At 35.8% G+C, this 23,658-nt stretch overlaps 1 long non-coding RNA gene and 1 pseudogene across 1 annotated transcript; both read left to right on the top strand.

Moving 5' to 3' along the window:
* LOC110272187 lies at window positions 2,738-3,512 on the top strand. Its single transcript, XR_002363124.1, has 3 exons — window positions 2,738-2,754; window positions 2,849-3,060; window positions 3,399-3,512. It is a non-coding gene; the product is annotated as an uncharacterized LOC110272187 (long non-coding RNA).
* On the top strand, window positions 4,218-5,118 carry LOC107640737 (annotated as a pseudogene).

Genomic DNA, 23,658 nt, shown 5'->3' with positions numbered 1-23,658 from the left:
GAATATATTCTTAGTAAATGTTATTTAATTTAATTTAATTTAATTATTAAATTTTTATTACGTTTTCTTAGATTACATGAGTGCACCATCACCCTACAGGACATTTCATACCATCTTGGGTTACGCACTCACGGAGAGCCAATGGATGGGTGCTTGCATGATTTTCACACATGGTACTGTCACCTGACCTGGAAATGGGTAGAGGAGCTCCTTGGTGTCAGGCCTCCTCATGCTCAGCAACAAGGGGCACAGAGGAAGGAGTCATTCTCCATCAAGCTGATGTCGCTAAGGGACTAAGTATGACATATGCCAGCTATTATAGATGCTGCCACCCTTCGACAGTACACTTGGTGTTACATCCTGTTGTTGATCGGGGGTTACCTGATGGCAGACAAATCAAACAATTAGGTCCATATTAGGTGGATGCCCTTATTAGTAGACTTCGAGAGGTGCCGCAGTCTGTCTTGAAGATCTGCTATGCTTGCATAGACGTACCACTCCATATGCTCTGTAGCACATCAATCTACCACAAATATTGTTGGATGCACTCTTCTACTGATCACGTGGATCTACTATATATTTTTTCAGTGGTATCTACTTGAAAGATAGATTCTAATATTTTTGTTTGCTGTGAGGTAACTATTTTCATATACTGCTATAATAGTTTTTATGCATGTAATTCAAAAATTTGTTGCATAAATTGAGAGATTGTTATTGTTGCATATGTCCACAAGTTGATAGGTTGGCCTAGCAGAGTAAAGACCAGTTTGACCAGTAAGTTTTCAGATATCATCTTTGGTTGGACCGGTTACAATTGGATTAGGTACGTAAAAGTGTTTTAGTTAGTTGTCTTTAAATGAGTGGTTCTCCTATGCAATGAACTGAACTTGATGATTATATTACACTTTATTTTGCAGTTCCAATGGACACCGTACGATGACTCAACCCTACAGGCCATTAGTTCGAATTGGTTCAGAGAAGAGACAAAGTGAGGGACATTGATGAGTGTTCTTCCTCTTGTCTGCTTCAACATTGTTGATTTTCACCATGTTGATCGGGTGAAATGTTAGTTCGGAGGCGAGCAGCTGGTGCCTGGAGACCCGATCAATGTTGACCGGTTCTGGACCACGATAAGACGGGACAACGACGTGTGGTGACCCACTTGTCATCAGCAGTAGTATGATAGATGGAAGGCTTGATTTGAGGAAGAATTTATTAGACTCTTTAGCTTAGACAAGGAATTTACTCTTCGAATTATCACACTCAAATATCTACCCAGTGTTACTGTTTCTCATACGACAATTAGGATACACACTTACGACCATATATCCACTACCACTAGACATTTTTGCTTAATTTTTTGAAGAAAAACGGAGGGTAAGAAGTGAAATGTTTGTGTAGAATACAAATAATTGCAGATCCTTTTATAGCTGTTCGAAATTTTTTGTACTTTATCTCGTTTACAGTGTGAACATCATGACTTTTTCAATATCTGGTTACACTGTATACAACGTGTTGAGCATTCTCTCCATGTATCACGTGTGCAAACGTGATACATGCAACTACAAACGTGTCTTATCTCGTTTACAGTGTAAACGAGATATACACACTTATTTCGTTTACACTATAAATAAGATAGGCAATGCAATTCAAGTCAATAAAAATGATAGAAATTATTTATATCCATAAATAAAATATTTATTTTATTTATTTCAAAAAAAATGCTAGTAATCGTAATATATATTTTATACATATTAAAGATGTTATAATAGTTATGTAATTTTAGCGATACTTTTGAATTTTGAGAATGTTTTTTTTTTTAATTTAAAAAGTAGAGAAATATTGTCAAATAATAAAGAATATTAAATTAATTTTAATAACACCTTTTAAATATTCCACAAAATTTTATATCCTGTCATAGCTGCTATAATAATAATCAACATAAATTTCACTTAATAAATATGCATACTAATTAAGTATAAGTTTGCATTACATTGATCTTTCTCTATAAAATTTATAACTCATAATAGTAGAGTGAACATTTACTATGCCTGCAAATCCCCTCTCTAAGACAATTTAAAATTAAAGTTATATTTTTTTTATAATTTGATAATATATTTTTTATTTTTAAAATTAAAAATAGTATTAAATAATAAAAATATTACTTTAATTTTAATAACACTTTTTAACGTACCATAACTGTTATAAAATAGATATACTAGTACCTTTGTACTAATACAACACCTTTAATGCTAGTATTTTTAAAAAGAAAAATCAATATTTTACAGAATCAATGTAATTAACTAAAAAATATTTTTTTTTCACTACAAGATAAACACCTATTCAGCCACATTTTTTTTAGGCTACATTTGAAAAGCGTAGCCTATTCATAGAATAGGCTACGCTTTTCTCCGTGTTGTCTTTTTATAAGAGAAAAGGATACACAAATGCGGCATCATTTAAAAAGCGTAGCCTTAGATATTAAAGATACCACTTATAAAGCGTAGCCGTAGGTTGATATCTATAGGTTCACTTTTCATATCAAAGGAGACGCTTTTAAAGGATAGCCTATTTATTAAGTTTTGGGTGCGTTTTAAAAGTGATGCCTAATGTCTCTAGAGCCAAAAACTTAACACTTAGTAATTTTTTTTCCTTGTTTTTCCTGAAAGCAAACTGATCACCTTAACACTTAGTAAAACTTAGCAAACTTCTTGAGTCTCAGTCACCTTCGATAGCTCAGTCACCTTCATCCTCGTAAACCCTCGATAGCTCAGTCACCCTCGATAGCTCACCATCGTCGCCCCCCACTCACTCTCTTCACTCTCGCCATTGACCCTCTCACTACAAGCGGAAACCCTCTCACTCTCGCCATTGAGAGTCGTCGCCTCCCACTCACGACTCACCTGCACTACTCTCCACGTTGACCGTCGTCACTCCTCTTCGCCATCGCTTGCACTAATCGTCGCTATGCGGCCTTCACCATCGTCGCTGCGCCGCTCTCACCATCGTCATCTCCGTGCTTCTCATCATCGTCTTCGCTGTGCTCACATCATTGAATAGGTATGTATTGATTTCTATTTGCTTTTGAAATTGATCAGTGGCTTAGGGTTCCTATTTTAGGAATTTTAATTTGGGGCTTTTAATCTCTAAAATATGGGTTTGTGAACTGTAATTTGATAACATGCATGCTGTTGTTGATGAAGATGTGTGGTATTTTAGGGTTTGTTAACTGTGATTTAGCTTGTCTATTTTCTCTGTATTTTTGTTTCTGAGACTAAATCCAAATGCAGCGTTAATAAGCTTTTGTTTCTGTGATTTCTCAATGAATAAGTTGGCTTCCGTTTCTCTGTTTTCAGCTTCCTGTTTTCAGCTTCCTGTTTCTAACAGAGTTCTTGCAGTTTGAATGGTTTCTTGGTTAGCCAGAAACAGAAATGGTGTGAAGAATGTAAAGAATGAAAAGAAGACAATGAGTAGAGAAGAAGTAGAAGAGGAAGAAGAAAGGTAAACTGAATTGTAAATTGAATTGAAAGAAAGAAATCTGATTAACATGAAAACCAATCATATACAATCCTGTTTATGTAGCCATATCAGGTGAGCCTTCAACAAAGGCAATAACCTTGTAAGTACCAATAAATATAAAAAGACTATGTTATTTAAACTATAATATATATAATTAAAATTAATTATTAAAATTTATTAAAATATTGATATACTGATATATTTAAAAGCTTTTTTAAATTAATAATTAATACAGAACATAGTATAAGAAATTAATAATATTAATAATAACAATTCCTGTTTTGTACAGAAGTGATACAAAGAGTTTGTGGACTTTGTTAAGGAAATTTCTGATTCCTTGCAAGTTTTATGGTGTCCTCATCAGAATAAATATTATCTCAGGTGCTTCTCAACAATAACCCCAAAGAGAGTTTAATTTGTCTTCTGCAACTTCTTCATCTTTTTCAAGCACAAGATCTTCTACTTCAGGTATGAATTGGGTTTAGGATGCCTCAGTTTTAGAAATCTGATTGTTTGACATCTCCATTGTAGAAATCTAGGTATTCATCTATAAAAATGGGGACATTATAGTTACTTATACCCCTTTTGACTAAAACTACAATTTTTCCCTCAGTTGCTGATTCTTATGGTAATTCTTTTCTGAGACTGAAGTTGATTTCTTGAATAGGTGAATGATTTAATGTGTTATGTGTGTAATATTAAAACACTTGTTCCAACTAAAATAACAATGGGTTCCAATCAGATTACAACAGCAACAACAATTACCAGCCACAATCTCAGACTCTAAGCAGAAGATCAGATGATGGTTACAATTGGAGAAAATATGGTCAGAAACAAGTGAAAGGTAGTGAGAATCCAAGAAGTTACTATAAATGCACATTCCCGAATTGCCCAACAAAGAAGAAATTTGAGAGATCCTTGGATAGACAAATCACAGAGATTGTTTATAAGGGTACTCATAATCACCCTAAGCCTCAGAATACTAGGAGAAACTCTTCATCTTCTTCTAATTCTGCTGCTTTTGCAATTGCTCCCTCCAATCAAATGAACAACTTTGAGGTGACTGATCATCAATCTTATACACATGGTAGTGGACAAATGGATTCTATTGCCACCCTTGAGAACTCCTAAATTTTAGTTGAGGATGATGATTTTGAACAAAGCTCTCAGAGGTGTAAATCAGGTGGAGATGATTATGATGACGATGAACCTGATGCCAAAAGATGGTAAATTTTTAGTTCCATCCTTTTTATTATTATCATTATTATCCAAAGAATTTCAGCTATGTCAGAAATACTTCTGATTTTTTGTTGCTATTTTTGGTTTTAGCCTGATCTTAATTATATATTATTATCTACTTTATGTGGTTAATAACCCAAAGTTCATTTCATGGTCTAATGTTGTTATGAATTATGCAGGAAAATTGAAGGGGAAAATGAGGGAATATCAGGAGGTGGAAGTAGAACAGTGAGAGAACCAAGGGTTGTGGTTCAGACAACAAGTGACATAGATATCCTTGATGATGGCTATAGATGGAGGAAGTATGGCCAGAAAGTAGTTAAGGGCAATCCAAATCCAAGGTAAAAATATTTTTAAGTCACTTCTTTTGATTCATCTTTTTTGGAAATTCTTTCAACTTATTTTATGTTCTATCATGTCACAGTACTTTGATAAATTCCTTTTTTCCTTTTCTCTTGGATCAAACATCGCATGCACATCATAAAAGGACATAATATGTTGTATACTACTACTTGATTCATCTTTTTTTAAATTTGCACTGTAACATGGGTGTACCTACTATTCTGGTATAAAATTTCTTGGTCAAATTAGGCTTTAGGCAACCTCCCTTCTCTTCTTTTCTTTTTCCCTAGTTTGTGCATGTGACACTAGAAGAATAAAGGATACTTATATAAAATCGACTATCAAAATTAATTTTTTGTATCAAATGGAATTTTAGTTAGAAATCAGAAGTTAGTTTGTTTGTTTCAAATTTTGACAATTTGCTGCACTATAACTATTAGACTAGCATCTGTTATAACAGTTATTTTAGTTTCAAAAGTTAGTGTCGATTAGTTTCAAATTCTGATCATTGTAGAACTCGACAGGAAGGAATTTGATTCAAGAGCTATACCCTTGCATGTTTATAAATTCTAAGTAGCCGGTTCAGTCCCCTATTGCAGCTCTTTCCCATTTCTTAAAGATAAGTATTGCTCATAAGTGTAGCAATGGTCGTATGAGCTTGCTGATTTTGTTTAAAATTTAAAATCAATAGTAAAAATATGTGCATGATAAGCAGGTCTTTCCCAGTGTATTTTTGCTTCTTATGCTTACTATATGTCATTCTGTTTCCTGAATTTTGATATCAATGAGGTTGTTGGAGTTTGGGTGCCTGGTTGCAGTTTTATGTGGTATTCTTGTGTCTGTGAAAGCTGAGATTAGCATGACTCTTTCTTTTAGTTGCATTGTCATAGCTACTGGTATTCTTGTGTCTGTGAAGAGAGCTATAACCAAAGCTATTCACTGCCTAAAGTCCTTCAAATTTTAATGGTTGAAGCCATTGTTGGCATAGTAAGAGTTGGTCAATTGGTTCTAATAATTTCCAGAAGATGCAGCTTTGATATGTTCATTTTTATTTTGTTCATTCAAATTTAAGATTTCGATCATAGTTCTCTATTAATGAATTGAGTTTGATTGAGTTGCAAAAGTAATATATGTAACAATATGAATGCAGGCAATAATTAGGGGTGTGACATGGCTTCTACATTATTTTTGGAATGTACACAATTAGCATGTTTATTTGATTCTCGATTTGGTAGTGAATTTGTTTGAAGTTATTTATTATGATGATGAATTGTTGATTTGCTGCAGATTGAGCATTAAGATCCAGTTGCATCTGATGCATTCCATGAATGGTAACCGCCGATGATTCAGATCGAGTCTCCATTTGGAACTGGGAATGGGCCAATGCTGCTCTGCTCTCTGCTCGCCCAGTCTTCATCAAGAATTTGCTTCAATATATGTTCAATTCAGTCGCAGATGTTAGGTGCTCTATTTGACATCAATTTGTTTTTTTCTCTTCTATCAGAAGATTAATAACTTTTATTAGAAGATACTTATGTAGGATACAATATTTTAGTTTTTTATAGTTTATTAGTAGTAAATTCTAAGTGATCTAATGTATATTTTGATACAGGTATGTTTAATTTAGTGTGAGATGTATGAATATTCATTTATGATCATCCCAATATTTTTAGTTCATTATAAATATATTTTGTTAAAGGATAATTTTTATTATTTAAAGAATATTGTATGGTATTATTATGTATTTATTTTTATTTTATAATTTTTGACTAATTTAATTAAAAAAATAGGATTATATATATAATCATATTACTAAATATTAGGTTTTAGAAAAAAAATTATTAGGGACCTAAGGCTACACTTATATATAGTAGCTATAGTATACAAAAAAAAAAAGAGGGACCTAAGGCTACGCTTATAAAAAGTAGCTATGGTATATAATGTGGTTACGCTTTACAAGTGATGCAGTAGCGTTGAAAAGCATAGCCTATTCTGGAAAAATGAAAGCTGAAAAGCGTAGCCTTTGGTCCTAGACAGCATCACTTGAAAAGCGTAGTCTATTCCCAAACGCCAAAAGCGTAGCCTTTGAGAATAGGCAACGGCCGAATAGGAATCACCCCAAAAAGCGTAGCCGTAGCCCAAAAAGCGTAGCCATAGCCTAAGGCATCATTTTTTCACTTTTGGCTACACTTTTCAAGTGTACCTGAATGGGTGTTTTTCTTGTAGTGTTTTATCGTGAACAATAATACTTTTCTCTTCTCTATGTTTAAAATATATGCTTTTTTTTACAAAATTTAAATAACATATATTTTAATTTATTTAACTAAAATATTTTTCAGATAAAAATGTCATTTTTTAATTATTTTTATATCAAATATTATTTTAAAAATTATGAAACAATACACGATAAAATCATCTTTAAGTACGCTTCTAAGATACACATAAAACTCATTGTTATAAATTATACGTATGGAAAAAGTCAATTAGCTAATTTCCCTCTATGTAACGTCTTCTAGCTAGCTTTGTTACCCCTTTCCCTAAATGAGTCCCCTAAATTAATAAGACACACACTAACCAAATTATTCTCTGATTTCTCTCCTTGTATAGAATATTCCTTTTCTTTTCTTACATATATAATCATTTACATAAACTTTTAAGATGAGTAAATATTCATCATATGGTATAAAAAGTATTTTTTTAAAGAATCTAAATTATTTTTTTGTTGTCTCAAAAATTGGAAATTTAAACTTACACAGAACTGACGCTTCCTTTTTTCTGTGGGATATTAGAAGCGATGAATAAAAAATAAGAGAAGTGTTTCAGGGATTATTTAAAATCGAATGATGATTGGACTTGCTTGCGAGGCCTAAACGTTTAAAAAAGGTGGTCTTCAACTTGTTCTGCATCAGGGAGTCGCCGTCCAAATTGTATGTGTGAGAGAATTGGAGGTGATACCTGCAAGATACTACAATGCCTAAGTCAGTAAAGGGTTAAGCAGGTTTAAGTATATTAAAATTTAAGTATACTTGAGGGTGTCAGTGTATTTATAGGTGATAAGCCAATAATCACTGCTGAAGTAGTTCCACTTTTGATGGTGGACAACCGTCCCTTTATCTTGGGGTTGTTGGGATCTCTCTTCTAGAAGCGGATGAGAGATTCAAGGAGGCAGTTGCTCACTTAGTTAAGTATGAGCTGCTTGTTTTAGTCTATCCCGACCTCTTAGAAGAGATCGGATAAGTAGATGAGGCCACTCTTCTTGACTGGGCCTTTTAACTTTATTGGGCCTGGCTTATATTTTGGGTCAGGGTATGAACAGTGCCCCTACTCGTGTCCGATCTCTTCATTTTGAGTCGGATTTGAGTATTAGATAAAGTCGGAGATGCGTAAATCGGCATCTCCTTTTCAAGTCGTAAAACCGATGTGATTTTGAATTGAAAACCGATGCGATTTCAGGTTGTCAACCGTCGCGTCTGTTGGCTTTTCAGCTTCGACACGTGGGGAGCGGTTACATTGGTAACGGTGTACCTTTTTTAATGAGTGGAGGCTTTTACGGTTTTGCCCCTTGCGTCTTTTAAATACCGGTCCCTTTTTCCCTTTCTTCTTTTTCGTCTTCTTCATTCAACTTACTCTCTTTCTTTCGCGCTTTCTTTTTCACCTAAATCTCTTAGTGCTTTGGTGTTTGCTTTCAAAACCTTTGGCTTCCTAGTAATAGTATTTTGGCGCTTATTCTGTCTTTGCTAACAGTTTCCTTCTCCCAGAAAAAGGTTAGTTTTTCACCACTGCACTTTTTCTTACTTTTACATTGTTTTCTCTGTTTCTAACTCCTTTGTTGATTGATAATTAGAAGTTGATAATTGACTTAAATGCCACTAAAGCTAGTCTTTCCTCTAGGATTTGGTTAGGACTTGTTGAATCAAATTAATCCATCCACTTGACTTTCCTCCATGGTTAGGGTTTAACTAAGTGGGAGCAATGGACAATTGTTGTCATAATTGATAAGGATAGCTAGGATAGGACTTCTAATTCTCATTCCTTGCCAAGAGCTTTTCTAGTTGTTAGTTTAATTCTTTTGCCATTTATATTTCTTGTTTCTTATTCTAAAAACCCCAAAAGATACCTCATAACCAATAACAAGAATATTTTATTGCAATTCCTAGGGAGAACGACCCGAGGTTTGAATACTTCGGTTATTAGTTTTATTAGGGGTTTGTACTTGTGACAAACAAATTTTTGTATGAAAGGATTATTGTTGGTTTAGAAAATATACTTGCAACGAGATTTCATTTGTGAAATTCTAAACCGTGAAAAATTCAATCATCAGACGGCTGGGCAACGCATTATTGAATCTCCTCCTTGTGATGTTAATTCGTCCGAGGGGTTGCTGTCGAGTTCTTCCGCTCAGCCCGATGTCGTCCCAACCTCTGCTGCTGAAGAGGTTCCTCTAACCCCTCCGACTACTGTGGCTGACCTGACTTCCTCTCCTGATGATGGCTCTAATCCTCTCCCTGATTTTATCTGATATTTTTGTTAAGGCTTGGTTTATGGGACCTTTTATAAACACTTTTGTGTATGTTTTAAGTATTTTTTATTTCTCGGCTTGTGACTCTGGATCCTTCCTAATAGGATCTTTAACAACTTCTATTTTGGATGTTTTTAGTCTTTTTAATGAGACTTTTTAACAAAGTATCTGTTTTTGCTTGCCTCGTAAAGGAAGTTTATGCCTTTGCAAGTTTTTCTTTTAGGCTTTGTTTGCGTGATGAATGATTTTTCTATTGTTTGCAATGCTTTTGTGGGAGCTTTTTAATAAATGACATTTCATTTTCCATTACTTTGGTACAACATTCAACTTGTTGTGCTATTGAATCATTTTTATAACTTAGGTTATTTTTGCACTGTGTTTTATAACTTAGGTTATTTTTAACCAAACGTGTGCCTTATTATTGGTTATTGTAAATATTTTCTTTTACCTGTTTATTTATTTTTATTTTTGTTTTTAATTTTTATTAGTTACTATGAGTTCTCACCCACGTCGCTTTGAGTTTGGTTCTAATATTATTGAAAGGAATGGAAGCTATAATAGGAACATGCATCAAGGTCAAAACAATCAGAGATGGATGGAGCCACGAGGATCTGATAAACCCTTTAGGCAACAATACCTTCCAAAGTACCCTGGACGATGACCATTCCATAATGCATGTCAAGACAATAGTTATGGTGGACCCCTTCGTGACAACCATCACCCACCAAATTACTACAGTCAAGAGCCATTCCGAGGTGCATACCAAGATGATAGATATGGTGGACCCCCTTGTAATTACCGACAAGCCCCATCATATGCCTATGAACCACCTCCTCAACATAGCTTTGAACCACCACACTCACAAGCCCCCTATTACCATTCACCTCCGTATGACCCTAACCCATATCCACCCCAATTCCAACCCAATTACTCCCAAGAACCACCACTTCCCTATGTGTCATGTCCATATCCATCGCCCCAAGAATCAAGGGAGCAACTCAAGGAAACAGTGGAAAAATTTCATGCAACCCTTCACCAATTGAATCAAGCAATAAATCGATTACCCTCCCAACATTCAGACGCTCAAGAAACCCCCATGGCTTCATGCGGACAATCTAATGAGGAACGCAGCGTGAAGGAGATACTGGAAACCCCACTGGATAGTAAGGAGCATGACTTTGTACTGGAACAAGTGGAGGAAGCCAAAATTATCAAAGAAGAAGAATTGGTTGAAGACTTAGGAGACGCTGAACCTCCATGGGAATCCAGAGTTATGGAGAACCCCGTCAAGAAATTTGCAATTGATGCTAAGGAGGATAGTGCACAGCACCAAAAGCAGGTATCTTATGAAGAACTGGACAGATCAACTCACGAAGCGAGTTTCCTTGATAATGATAATCACAAGTCAAGTTTTCCTAGTAATGAACTTGCATCTGCAAGTGAATTCTTTGAGATGGAAGAATCTTCCCCAAGTGAATATGAAGATGATGCTTTTCTCAACCTCCAAATTTTGACTTGAGTGATGAGGAAGATGTCGAAGACTTGGATCAAGACGTGATTGCAGTTGAAGAAGTCTACAAAGAAGTGGAAGAATTCACTGAAGAATACAAGGGAGTAGAGCATGCAAAACCACTGGAAACACCTTTTCCAAGGCCATTACCATCCAATACAAATTTCAAGTGTGTAAAATCCTTAGCCTTTATCTTTACTTTTCCACTTGAATATGGTTTGCTTGAAACAGGTGACCAGCTTAGAGCCCTCTGCGGCTTTAAGAGTAAAAGGGAAATGGTTTGTGCTCAAGGCTAGTATGCAAGATTCAACAAGGTTCCACGCTTCACTTTAAAGTGTAAGGATTGGTTTCGAGTTCGATTGAATGGGTCTCAGAAAATGTTTGGTCATCCTGGTGAGAATACAACTTCCAAACCGCCCGGCTGGAAAAATATAGATCGAGACAAAGGCGGATATAAAAGCAAGGTTTGGGATCCTGGAATCTAATATGATATTCAGCACCCCGGGAGCCTGAAAACATGTTTAAAATTGCTCAAGGGCTTTACATGACTAGTTTGGGACCCCGGAGGCTGTTGGCATTCAAAACAGTGGTGGAGATTTTTGGATGATTTCAAGCACAAGCCACTATAGCAGGAAGCTCATCAAATGTCCAACTTAAGGACTTTAACTAAAAGTTCTAGGTGGGAGACAACCTACCATGGTATGATCGTTNCCACGTGAGAGCGTAGGCCACGCGTGGGCGTCGATTAGAAATCGGCGTAAAGATCCAACTCCCAGAAAGTTGGGCTGAAATCGTGCGGCTGGTGTGTGTTTAGCACAAATTGGCCCACGCGTTCGCGTCCCTGACGCGAATGCGTCACTTGCACTACACACATCCTACGCGAAAGCGTGTGCGACGCGTACGCGTCGCATGAAAATTCTTGCCCTCTAATTAGAAACAGAGAGTTGCGCCAAAACGACGCTGGAATTGTGCGTCTAGCACAATTCTGAGTGATGCGTCCACGTCCCCACGCGTACGCGTCACCTTCAATATCCCTCAACCACGCGATCGCGTCAATGACACGTTTGCGTCATTTCCCTTTTCGCCCTAAACATGCGATCGCGTGCTCCACGCGTTCGCGTAGATTCAAAATCACTAACACCCACCCACGCGAAACCCTACCCCCCGCGTCACACTTTTCAGACTCTCCTTTTATCCTATTTTGCTTATTTTTCTGTATTTTTATTTTTATTTTTTATTTTTATTTTACCTTATCTTATTTATCTTCCGGTACTTGCACATTTTTCTTTTACTGTATTTCTGCATTTTGCACTTTGGTTTATATATTTATCTTAGATATAGTTTAGTTTAACTTTTAGCTTATTAAGTTGTGATATAGAAAATAAAAGAGTAAACTAGAGACTTTAGTATAACAGAATCCCAATAATCCACACACTGTGTGTGTGTGTGTGTATATATATATATATAGCAACAAATGTGAGTTAGTTAACAACATTTCTTCAAGGAAGAACACTAAGATTTTAAGAGCCATCCTAAGATTCACATTGAGAATAATGGGAACTCTTGATTTCTACTTGCATGACATACATAACTGATATATGGTTTTTGAGCCAAAGAACACACAACCCGTGAGTTTTTGAGCTTAATTGTATGGTTATATTCAACCATAAATTTCATTCCTGTGTGTTTTGCACTTCTTTTCTATGCTTGTAATATTTACTTTGTTTAATCTATATGTCCAATATAAAATGTAGATCCATACCCGCATATGATTGAGGCCATCATTTGAATTTTCCCTTACATATCCCAAATAAACCTAACTCCTACATCACCTTTGTTAGCCCCCTTGAGCCTTTTAATCCCCTTTTGTTCTATAACCACATTACTAGCCTTAAGTAGAAAAATAATTTAAAAATTCCAAGTTGAATCCTTGGTTAGCTTAAGATAGAAATTGTGATGCACACTAAGTGTGGGGAAAAGTGGGAACATGGGTTGATAGGAAAGGATTAAATTAATAAAATAATCAGGATTTTGGGAGCATACTCATATGAAACCAAAATAAATGAAAACACCATCTGCATTGAAAATGTTATGTTTATGTTTCAAAAATTTTTTTTTTAAGTAATTAAATAAAGGGACAAAATTTCTCCAAGAATAAGTTTAGTGAAAAATCAATGCACATAGGATAACCTTAAAAATAAATGGGTACATGAGTATGTAATACAAAAGTGGAAAAATTATGGGTAGCTAGGTAAATTTTCAAACTTATGAAAGAGTTTGTATATGTTAGGTGAGATCTTAGGCTAATTAAGGATTCAACTTATAGCTCACTTAGCCTTATATATACCCTTACCTTTACCTTGGCCCCATTATAACCTTGAAAAAGACCTCATGATGTTTGTATGTATACATTATATATTTGTTGATTGGTTAGATGAAGAACAAAGTTTTAGAAAGCAGGAATAGAAAAGAATAGAGTGATTAACCCCAAACACTGAGTGACTAAAGAGTAAACACAAAAATCCAGTGAGGGTTCAATAGCTCATCTCCATATATCCAAATTTAATTATTTAATTGTCTTGCAAGTTTGTGAAATATTTTAACCCAACTCAATTGTGAATGTATTTTAATATGGCTTGGTTTTAATTGTACATATATGATTCCTTGGAGAATATGAATCAAATTAACCACATGTAAGCTCTATATATATATATATATATATATAGGTGGATAGTAATTAGAATTGCGTGATTCATTTAGGTAGTTTGCATTTAGAATAGATTGCATTGCATAAGATTCTACCATTCTAACTTTACCCTTTCTCTTGGATTTAGCATGAGGACATGCTATTGTTTAAGTGTGGGGAGGTTGATAAACCCCTATTTTATGACTCATCTTGTGCTCAAATTGAGTGTTTTTATCAATTCTTTACCCACTTATTCATATGAATTGCATGGTTTTACTTTTCCTTCCTTATTATGTGATAAGTGTGAAAACATGTTTCCTATGCTTTAAAAATATTAAATTTAATTATCCTTTATTACCATTCGATGCCGTGATTTGTGTGTTAAGTATTTTCAGGCTTTATAGGGCAGGAATGGCTTAGAGGACAGAAAGGAAACATACAAAAATGGTAGGCAAGCAAAAAAATGGAGTTTTGAAGAAAAGGCAGTGACGTGAACGCATGAATGATGCAGACGCGTGCCTAGCGCGAAATGGCATCGACGCAAACGCGTGACTGACGCGGACGCGTGCCTTGAGCAGAACGCAAATGACGCGGATGCGTGACCGACGCGTACGCGTGACAAGAAAGAACTCCAAACCACGCGAACGCGTGACAGACGCCACATACAAGAATCTGCAGAAAATGCCCCCAACGATTTCTGGACCCTTTTTCGGCCCAATTCCAAATCCAGAAACACAGAATATAAGCCAGAGAATGGGGGAATCAAACAAGAACGGAGAGTCAACTCATACAACATTCATAATACATAATTTTAGGATTAGATGTAGTTTTAGAGAGAGAGGCTCTCTCCTCTCTCTTAGGTTTTAGGATTAGGATTTCTCTTAATTTTTGGATTACTTCTCTTCAATCACAGGTTCAATATTTCTTTTAATTTATGTTTCTCTTCTACTTTTATTTATTCCAATGATTTTACTTGTTAATGTTCCAATTTGGCTTATGAACCTTTTCATGTTAAGATTTGAATATTCTATTTAATATAATTCGAGGTATTTCAGATTAACGATTTTATATTCTATTCATGATGCTTTCAATTTAATTTAGATTTATTCCCTTTTTGGCTTTGGTTAATTAATTGGTAACACTTGAATTATCAAACTCAGTAGTTGATTGGAAATTAGGATTGCTGATTGAGGTGAATCCCTCTACAGCTAGTCTTTCCATAGGAGTTGACTAGGACCGAGGAATCAAGTTAATTAGTCCACTTGACTTTCCTTATTTAGTAAAGATTAACTAAGTGGGAGCAATAACAATTCTCATCACACCTGATAAGGATAACTAGGATAGAAATTCCAATTCTTATACCTTGCCAAGAGATTTTATTATTATCAATCTATTTTCCTTGTCATTTAAATTACTTGCCCCTTATTTCAAAAATCCAAAAACATACCTTTTTCCATAACCAATAATAAATCACACTTCCCTGCAATTCCTTGAGAGACGACCCGAGGTTTGAATACTTCGGTTATCAATTTTATTGGGTTTACTTAAGTGACAAACAAGTTTTTGTATGAAAAGGATTATTGCTTGGTTTAGAAACTATACTTGCAACGAGAATTTATTGTGAATTCTAAACCATCAATCTTTCGATCATCAGTCATTTATAACCTCTTTACATCGACTTGTGCCTTGTCGCTTTATCTTGCCAACCACATAGGTCGGGCAACAAATTTTTTCATTTTTTTTAGCTTAAGTCTGTGTGTATCGTGGGAATAATAATGGAATTTTTTAAAGAAAGAAATACGATTATTAATGAAATGTAACTTTACAAAGAAGCTTTGGCTACTAAGGGAATAAATTTCATGCCTCTAGCCCCCACTTTGATACCTCGTTAAAACCCCTTCAGAAAAACCCTTCTCCGGAAAAAAAAAACGTGAAGTCGGAAAAAAGAGTACATCAGGGAACGGAGTATGCTTTTTGCTATAGTATCTCTTTAAATTACAAGCATGCCACAACCTTGGGAGCTCGGCTCCATCCAAGTCGGACACTTTGTTGTAACCTTTCCCCAAGACTTCAATTATCTTCAAAGGTCCTTTCTAGTTTGCAGCAAGCTTCCCTTTGCATGACTTGTTGCTCCAATGTTATTTCATATCAGGACTAGGTCGTCTGTGGCGACGCTTCTTCAAATGATTTTTTTATTATACCTTGTCGCCATCCTTTGCTTTAACGCTGCTTGTCTTATTTGTGCTTGTTCTCGAACCTCCAGAAGTAGTTTGAGTTCTTCTTTTTGGGCTTAGATGTTATCAAACTCGTCATAGAATCTCACCCTTAGACTTTTCTCATTGATCTCTATTGGGATCATAGCTTCTATTCCATAAGTGAGTCGGAATGGTGTTTCTCCAGTCAAGGAATGAGGTGTTCTTCTATAAGCCCATAGTACCTGAGGGAGCTCTTCAGCACATGCTCCTTTTGCATCCTGCAACTTCTTTTTTAATCCCACCAATATAACTTTATTGGCGGCTTCAACTTGGCCATTGGCTTGAGGATGCTCTACTAATGTGAATTGATGTTTGAATCCAAATATGACGATAAATTTTGGATTGATTTGAGTGAATTCATCATATAAACCCACATTTATTTAGCCAAATAGCATACTTTTGTGTTCTCTCTCTAAATTGAGCTTGATTGTGAAAATATGTTATTTTATGCCTAATTTAATCAATTTTATCCCACTTTCATCCCATTCGATGCCTTGATGGTTTTGTTGAGCGATTTCAAGTATAACAGGTAGAAATGGCTTGATGAGAGTGGAGGAAAAGCATGGAATAGGGAGAAAGGATGAACAAAAACAAAGGAGAAGCACACACTGGCGTGTGCATACGCACAACCTACTACACGTACGCACAAGAAGTACACAGCCATGTGTGTGTATGCACAACATCCTGTGTATACACACAAGAGGAAATTTAGCACGTGTGCATACGCAGAAGTCAGTGCGCGTGACTCACTTAAAGAAAAACGCTGGAGGTGATTTCTGGGCCTGCAGAGTCCAGTTTTGAGACTTTCTGAAGTTGATTGAGTGCTATATCTAGGGGGCCTCACTCCATGTGAAAGGAGGGGAGCAATTAGGATTAGTTTAGTATCATGTAGGTCATTTTCTAGATAGAGAAGCTCCCCCTTCTCTCTAGAAACTAAGGTTTTTAGTTTAATTTCTTTGTAATTTTTCTTTTTAATTCTTGTTTTCATCTAGTTTCTTCTACCTTTGTTTGTTCTATTGTCTTAATTTCTTTAGTTTATCTTGTTAATTTCTTAATTTGGTCACTTTTAGGTTTATGGATACTCTTGTTAATTTTAATTTCAATTAATGCAATTTATATTTTCATGTTAATTGTTGCTTCTTTTAATTATTATTATTATTTTCTTGGTTTTGGTAGCTTTAGAATTAAATTTCATTGCAATTTAATTTGATTTTATTTTCATGCACACCAAGTATTTGACAAAATGCTTGGCTTAGTTCTTGGAAAATTGAGTAATTGGGTGAACTTGAGTGGTGGATGTCCATTCCACATTGTGTGAGGATTTTTAATTGATTTGGTTTTCACTAACTCTAAGCCTTCCATTAATAGAGTTGGCTAGAACATGTGGATTGAGATCAATTATGTCCTTTTGACTAATTCTCGATGTTAGGATTGACTAATTGGGATTAATTCTACACAATTGTCATGTTTGTGGTCCATAACTAGGATAGGAATCCTTGATTCCCCAATTCTTGCCAAGAGCTCTTTTTACCATTTAATTTCCATTTCCAATGCTTTTACTTGCTTCCCATTTAATTACTTGCCATTTTAATTTCATGCCTCTTACAATCAAAACCCCCAAATCCCCCCATAGCCGATAATTGATCACTTCATTACAACTCCTAGGGAAGACAATCCGAGACTTAAAACTCCCGGTTATTTTGTATTGATTGTGACATCTTTGGAATTAAAATTTGATGGTGGGAGTTGATTGCCGGTTTGGTCTATACTTGCAACGGAAGTTATTTTAAATGGAAAAAATCCAAATCGGTTCAAATTCTCATCTATTAGTCTCTTCCGAGATGACTTGGTCAGCCCCCTCCAGTGAATCCTCCTTATATCATATGAATGTGCCGTTCGGGAGTTTGTAGGGGAGGACCTCTTTTGGTTGAGGTCTTCGCCGTCTTTTTTTTCTTTTTCCGTGATTGTCCGACCTTTCCATGAGATATTTGTCCAGCCGACCTTCCCTAGCCAGCTTTTCAATCACATTTTTAAGGTCGTAAATATCGTTCATGGAATGATCGTACAGCTTGTGGTACTCATAGTATCCGTTACGACTTCCATCTTTTTTGTTCTTAATGGGACGCGGTGGAGGAAGCTTCTCGTTGTGACAGATTTTTCTATAGACATCCACTAAGGAAACTCGTAACGGGGTATAAGTGTGGTATCTTCTGGGCCTTTTGGGTCCGACTTCTTCTTTTCTCTTGGGCTCCCTCTCTTTTTCCTTCGGCTGTTGAGGGTGCCCTAGTCGCCAACTCGGCTCTCGCAACTTGGTATTTTCTTCCATATTGATGTACTTTTCAACTCGTTCTTGTTCATCGCTTAGGAAAGTCAGATGCCTTTTTGATATAGACTGGGAGAAAGAACCTTTTCAGAGGCCATTGACAAGTCCCATTATCACTGTCTCAGTAGGCAGGTCTTGAATTTTCAAGCGTGCTTTGTTGAATCTCTCCATATAGTCTCTCAAGGGTTCTACGACCTCCTATTTTACTCCGAGTAGACTAGGTGCATGCTTGACCAGTTGACCTTGTCCTTTTGAATTGAAAATCATGTGAGAAACTTATGCGAGAGGTCGTCGAAGCTGGTAACCGACCTAGGGAGCAAGCTATTAAACCACTTCATGGCCACTTTCGTCAAGGTCGTCGGGATAGCCTTGCAGCAGGTAGCATCCAAGGCGCCGGCCAAGTACATCCGACTTTTGAAATTGCTGAGGTGATGTTTCAGGTCGGTTGTCCCGTCGTATAGGTTCATGTCAGGGTTTTAAAGTTTCTAGGAACTTTAGCCCTCATGATATCCTCAGTGAACGGGTCTTCTCCCCCCAATGGGGTATCCTCCCGATCCGCACGAGAATTCTTATTTCGGAGATTGGATTCTAGCTTCGAGAGTTTGTCTTTCAGTTCCTTCCGTCGTTTTATTTCTTTTCTCAAACTCCTCTCCACCTCGCGCTGTTGCTCTAGCTCTTGCTCTGGTTGCTCGAGTCGACCTTGGTGGCCATGTAGCAACCCCATAAAATCGGTAGAATGTGTTTGTTCTTCCCTTTTCGGTTGGTGAACTTTAGAGGGAATTCTCCTTTGATTTTAGACACCTGAAGGGCCTTCACCATGAGGTCCCTCCGTCCTAGGGGGAGGTTTTATTATAACCTATTCGTTGTTGACCATATCTTAGTATTCTTTATCTGATTCGGATGCGGTACGTCCGTCTTTATAATGGTCGTCTGCCATTGAGCGTTGATTCCCAGGTCCCCGGCAATGGCGCCAATATTCCGGGGATTACCTGAAACTGGATAATGATTGGGCTTGCTTGTGTGGCCCAAGCGTTCAAGGAAGGTGGTCTCCAACTTGTCTTGCATCAGAGAGCCGCCGTCCGAGTTATATGTGTGAGAGGATGGGGGGTGGTATCTGCAAGATACTCCAATGCCTAAGTCAGCAAAGGGTTAAGCAAGTTTAAGTATATTGGAACTTAAGTATACATGAGGGTGTTAGTGTATTTATAGGTGATGAGCCAATAACCACTGTTGAATTAGTTCCAGTTTTTATGGTGGATAACCATCCCTTTACCTTAGGGTTGTTGGGATCTCTCTTCTAGAAAGGGGTCACTACAAAAAATATTTTAAAATGACATTGATAATACGGCGGTTTTAAAGAACTGCCGTAATACCCGGTTATTATGGCATTTTTGGTTGCTGCCATAATTAACTTTGGGTTTGGTGGCGGTTATGGTGATTATGGCGGTTTTGAACCGCCGTTTTCACACGTATATAAAAGAAAAGAACTGCAACCCTAGCTAGCTCATTAAACGAAACATTACGGTGCTATCGATCTCCCTTCATTCTCTCTCTCCTTCGTCTCCTCCGACAATGCCGTTCTTCCCTCTCGGCTTCTCCTCTCTCCGCCGGTGACAATTTCTCGAGGTACTTTTCCCTCTCAAACTGAGTTACCAATTTGTTTCTCTGCAGCTCCCTCTCAAGTTCTTTAGAGAAGGCGAAACCGAAACTAAAATTACTGATTTCTTCGTTGTTGCTGATTTTTGGGGGTTTTTGTTTCTTTGCAGCTCCGCGATCGGGTCTTGTGTTGAAGCATTCAATTTACGTTGGTGCGGGGGTGATTGACGCCGATCGAGTCTTATGTTCAACCAGTCTCAGATCTCAGATCATGGATCTTGGATCTTTCTTCCTCACATCTGCCGTCGACACTGCTTGCAAAGCCGGCGAGGTTATTTTCGTAATGTTACCCCCTCCTCTCTTTCTCTCTCCCCGATCTCAGATCTATTTTTATTTTTCAATGAACTTGATATATAAGTTGCTTAATCATTATCTGGATGAGATGCCTAGTTTCTTCTCCTAATGTTATGCCTAGTTTCTATATTATTATATAATTTGTTAAGAAAATTGCTTACCCTGTATCTGATTTGCTACTGCTCTCATTCACTCAGAGCTAAGGAATGCATATTAGAAACTAGCACTGGTTATTTCTTTATTCTTTCTCTCGATCCTCCGATCCACCATTATTTATTCTTTATTTTCATGCCTGTGTTATCCTACTATAAGTACTTGCTGAGTTTTGTTTATCCTGTGCTCCATCTTTCTAAGTTTTGGTTTGTTGGTGGTGATTGCAAATCCTTTTTTTTAAATTAACAACTACTATATTAGCTCATCTGTTATTTTTTGCATGGTCTTGTTCTCATGATTGACAGAATGATGGAAACTCTGAAAACAAATGTTTCATAGGTTCAATTCGTCAGTATTCTTATATGAATTAGCTATTTACTTTGGCTTCATGATTGATGAGAAGCTACTTGTTTCGTTATAGTTTCAAACTTTGAGCTTATATATTCTTGGTCAAAATCTATATTTGTGTTTTGTGCATCTGTTTATAGCTATAAGTTCCGACATTTGCAACTGAGTGAAAAAAAAATTAAAAAATACTAGGAAGGAATTTGTAAAATCATGCAATTAGTATGAATAAGTGAGTAAAGACTTGATGAAACCACTCAATTAAACACAAGATAAACCATAAAATAGTGGTTTATCAAGCACCCTGGTCGTGTTCGAGGTTTAGGTATGGGAGCTGTTCCAACAATTGCTTTCAAGAACAACACTACAAGGATTAGTCAAATGAATTTAGGTTCTTCAAATGATGTTGACACATCATCTACTTGTGGTCCAAATGTGCAAGAAGAGTTGGATACTGTTAAAGCGCAATTGCAAGCGCTAGTCTCCTATATTGCTTCTAAGGAAGGAGGTAAAATTCTAATACAATTGGCTGGAATGTTTCCTACTCAACAAGTTTCACAGGTACATTCATATTCTGCTTATGATTCCTATTATTAATATAATTAGTAGTAGTGCTAGCTTATGCTAGAGTGATAGTAATAATTAATACAAGTTTAACAAAAGGCATATACTTTCCTTCTATTTATGAAACTCACGATTATGTGAAATACTAAAGAAGAGAGAGTGTAATTTATAGTATAGCCTCAACCACACACATAAGATAGTTCAAGTAGTGGAACACAACACAACACTGCTTTGGGTAAAGGTGCAAATTAAAGTCTTACCTTCTAAGCTCAACATAACACAAAATAGCTTAACTTAAATTGTCTAAGGAACTATAATGGAATTTGTGTTTGGATTTCAACTTTTGAACAATAAGGTTTGGAAAACGATGTCAAACCTGTTTTTATACTCTTAAATTTTTTTTTTGTCAATTCTAAAAAAATTTTACTAGATCAAAACGTTTTTACAATTCAAATTTTCTTATTATTCTACATGCTAAATTTATGCTTCTAATCTCAATTTAATGAGAAATATGATGTGGTTTATATGGTGCTAATAAAACAATTTACTCATAATGGAACCTGTTTTTATACTCTTAAATTTATACTTTATTAAACAACACTTTTTTTAGGCTAATTAGTTTTCATGTGTAGTTGGCTCTATAATCTTAAATTGGTTTTATTATTGTATCAATGTTATGTAATTAGACATGATAAATGTATATCAATATATGTCTTTTTCTTGTATTTTTTGTGCTCATAATAGTTATATTTTTGTTGTAGGGATTGGATTAGGAGAGTGAGATTCCATCACCAAAAGAGTTAGGAAGTAGGTCTTCCAGAGCAAGCAACAAGAAAGCATGACCTTGCTTGATATGTTAAGACGTATATTAAGAAGTATATGTTAAGACGTATTATTGAAAAATGTTACTTTGAAACTTTGTTTTTGGATTATGACATTTCAATTATGACTTGAATTATGACTTTTGGATCATGTATGAATTAAAAATCATCTTATGATGTTTGATTTATGATTATGCCTTTTGGTTATTACGAGATTTTTAAGTGAGTTTTGAAAATATCACTTTAAATTGGTAGTTTCAATCTTATTTTAAAAAGCATAAAATTGTCATCATAATTAGGTACAAACAGCTGTTAGAAACCCCCATTTTAAATAAAAACGATGCCATTATACGCTGGTAGAAACGGCGGTTAAAAACTGCCATTTTAAACACAAAAAATGCCATTATAACCTGGTAAAAACGGCAGCTAGAAACTGCCATTTGAAACACAAAAGATGCCATTATAACTTGGTAAAAATGGCGGTTATGATGGTAAATATGGCGGTTTCCAACCGCCATTTTAAACAGAAATGATGCCGCAACATCCTGGTAAAAATGGCGGTTACAGCCGCCATTTTAAACAAATTAAAAACCGCCATTTTATGCGGAAATAATGACGGTTACAAACCGCCATTTTAACCCTAAAAAAGCGCCATAATAACCAGAATGGCGCCTAGAATAACGGCGTTTCTTGGAGGCACAAGTTTCGGTAATAATGGCGGTTCTAACCGCCGTAATTTTCAAAAAGAACCGCTGTTTTAACTCTGTTTTTTTGTAGTGGGTGAGAAATTCAAAGAGACAGTTGCTCACTTAGTTAAGTATGAGTTGCTTGTTTCAGTCTGTCCCAATCTTTTAGAAAAGGTCGGATAAGTGAATGCCCTCTTGATTGAGCTTTTTAATTTTATTGGGCTTGCCTTATATTTTAGACGAGAGTATGAACAAAAAGTATATAAAAAAGTGCAAACATAATTTAATTTCTCTTTACTATTTTTATATCTGTTAAATATAAACACAAGTAAATAAAATTTTGAGAAAAAAAATGTCCCATGAGATATTACTCGAGTTCTTGTAGTTATCATCATTTGTGAGTACTTCACCAACTATTCCGTAGGGTCCAAGTGCAGTCATCGTCGTTATTGTTAATTGCTTCAAAATCTGACGAGAACTTTTAATTAGTTTGAGGGGTGAGGAACCTAAGGGGATTAAGTTTCGTTTATTTTACTTTATTAATTTGATTACAGAAACCAAAAGAATCAGAGTTTGACTTCCGATTTCATAATTGGTTAGATCATCAATATATAGTATTTGTTAAATGCCAACCAAGAATAATCTGAGGTTATGTATAATGATAATTAATAAATACACATGTCAACATATATTAGTACACTAAGATTAATTAAATTTAAAATAAAAAAATATTCGTTATACTATAA

The sequence above is a fragment of the Arachis ipaensis genome, chromosome B05 (genome assembly GCF_000816755.2).
Source record: "Arachis ipaensis cultivar K30076 chromosome B05, Araip1.1, whole genome shotgun sequence".
Taxonomy (NCBI): Eukaryota; Viridiplantae; Streptophyta; class Magnoliopsida; order Fabales; family Fabaceae; genus Arachis; species Arachis ipaensis.
Note: the sequence above shows the minus strand (reverse complement) of the source record. Positions and strands in the feature narration are given on the sequence as shown.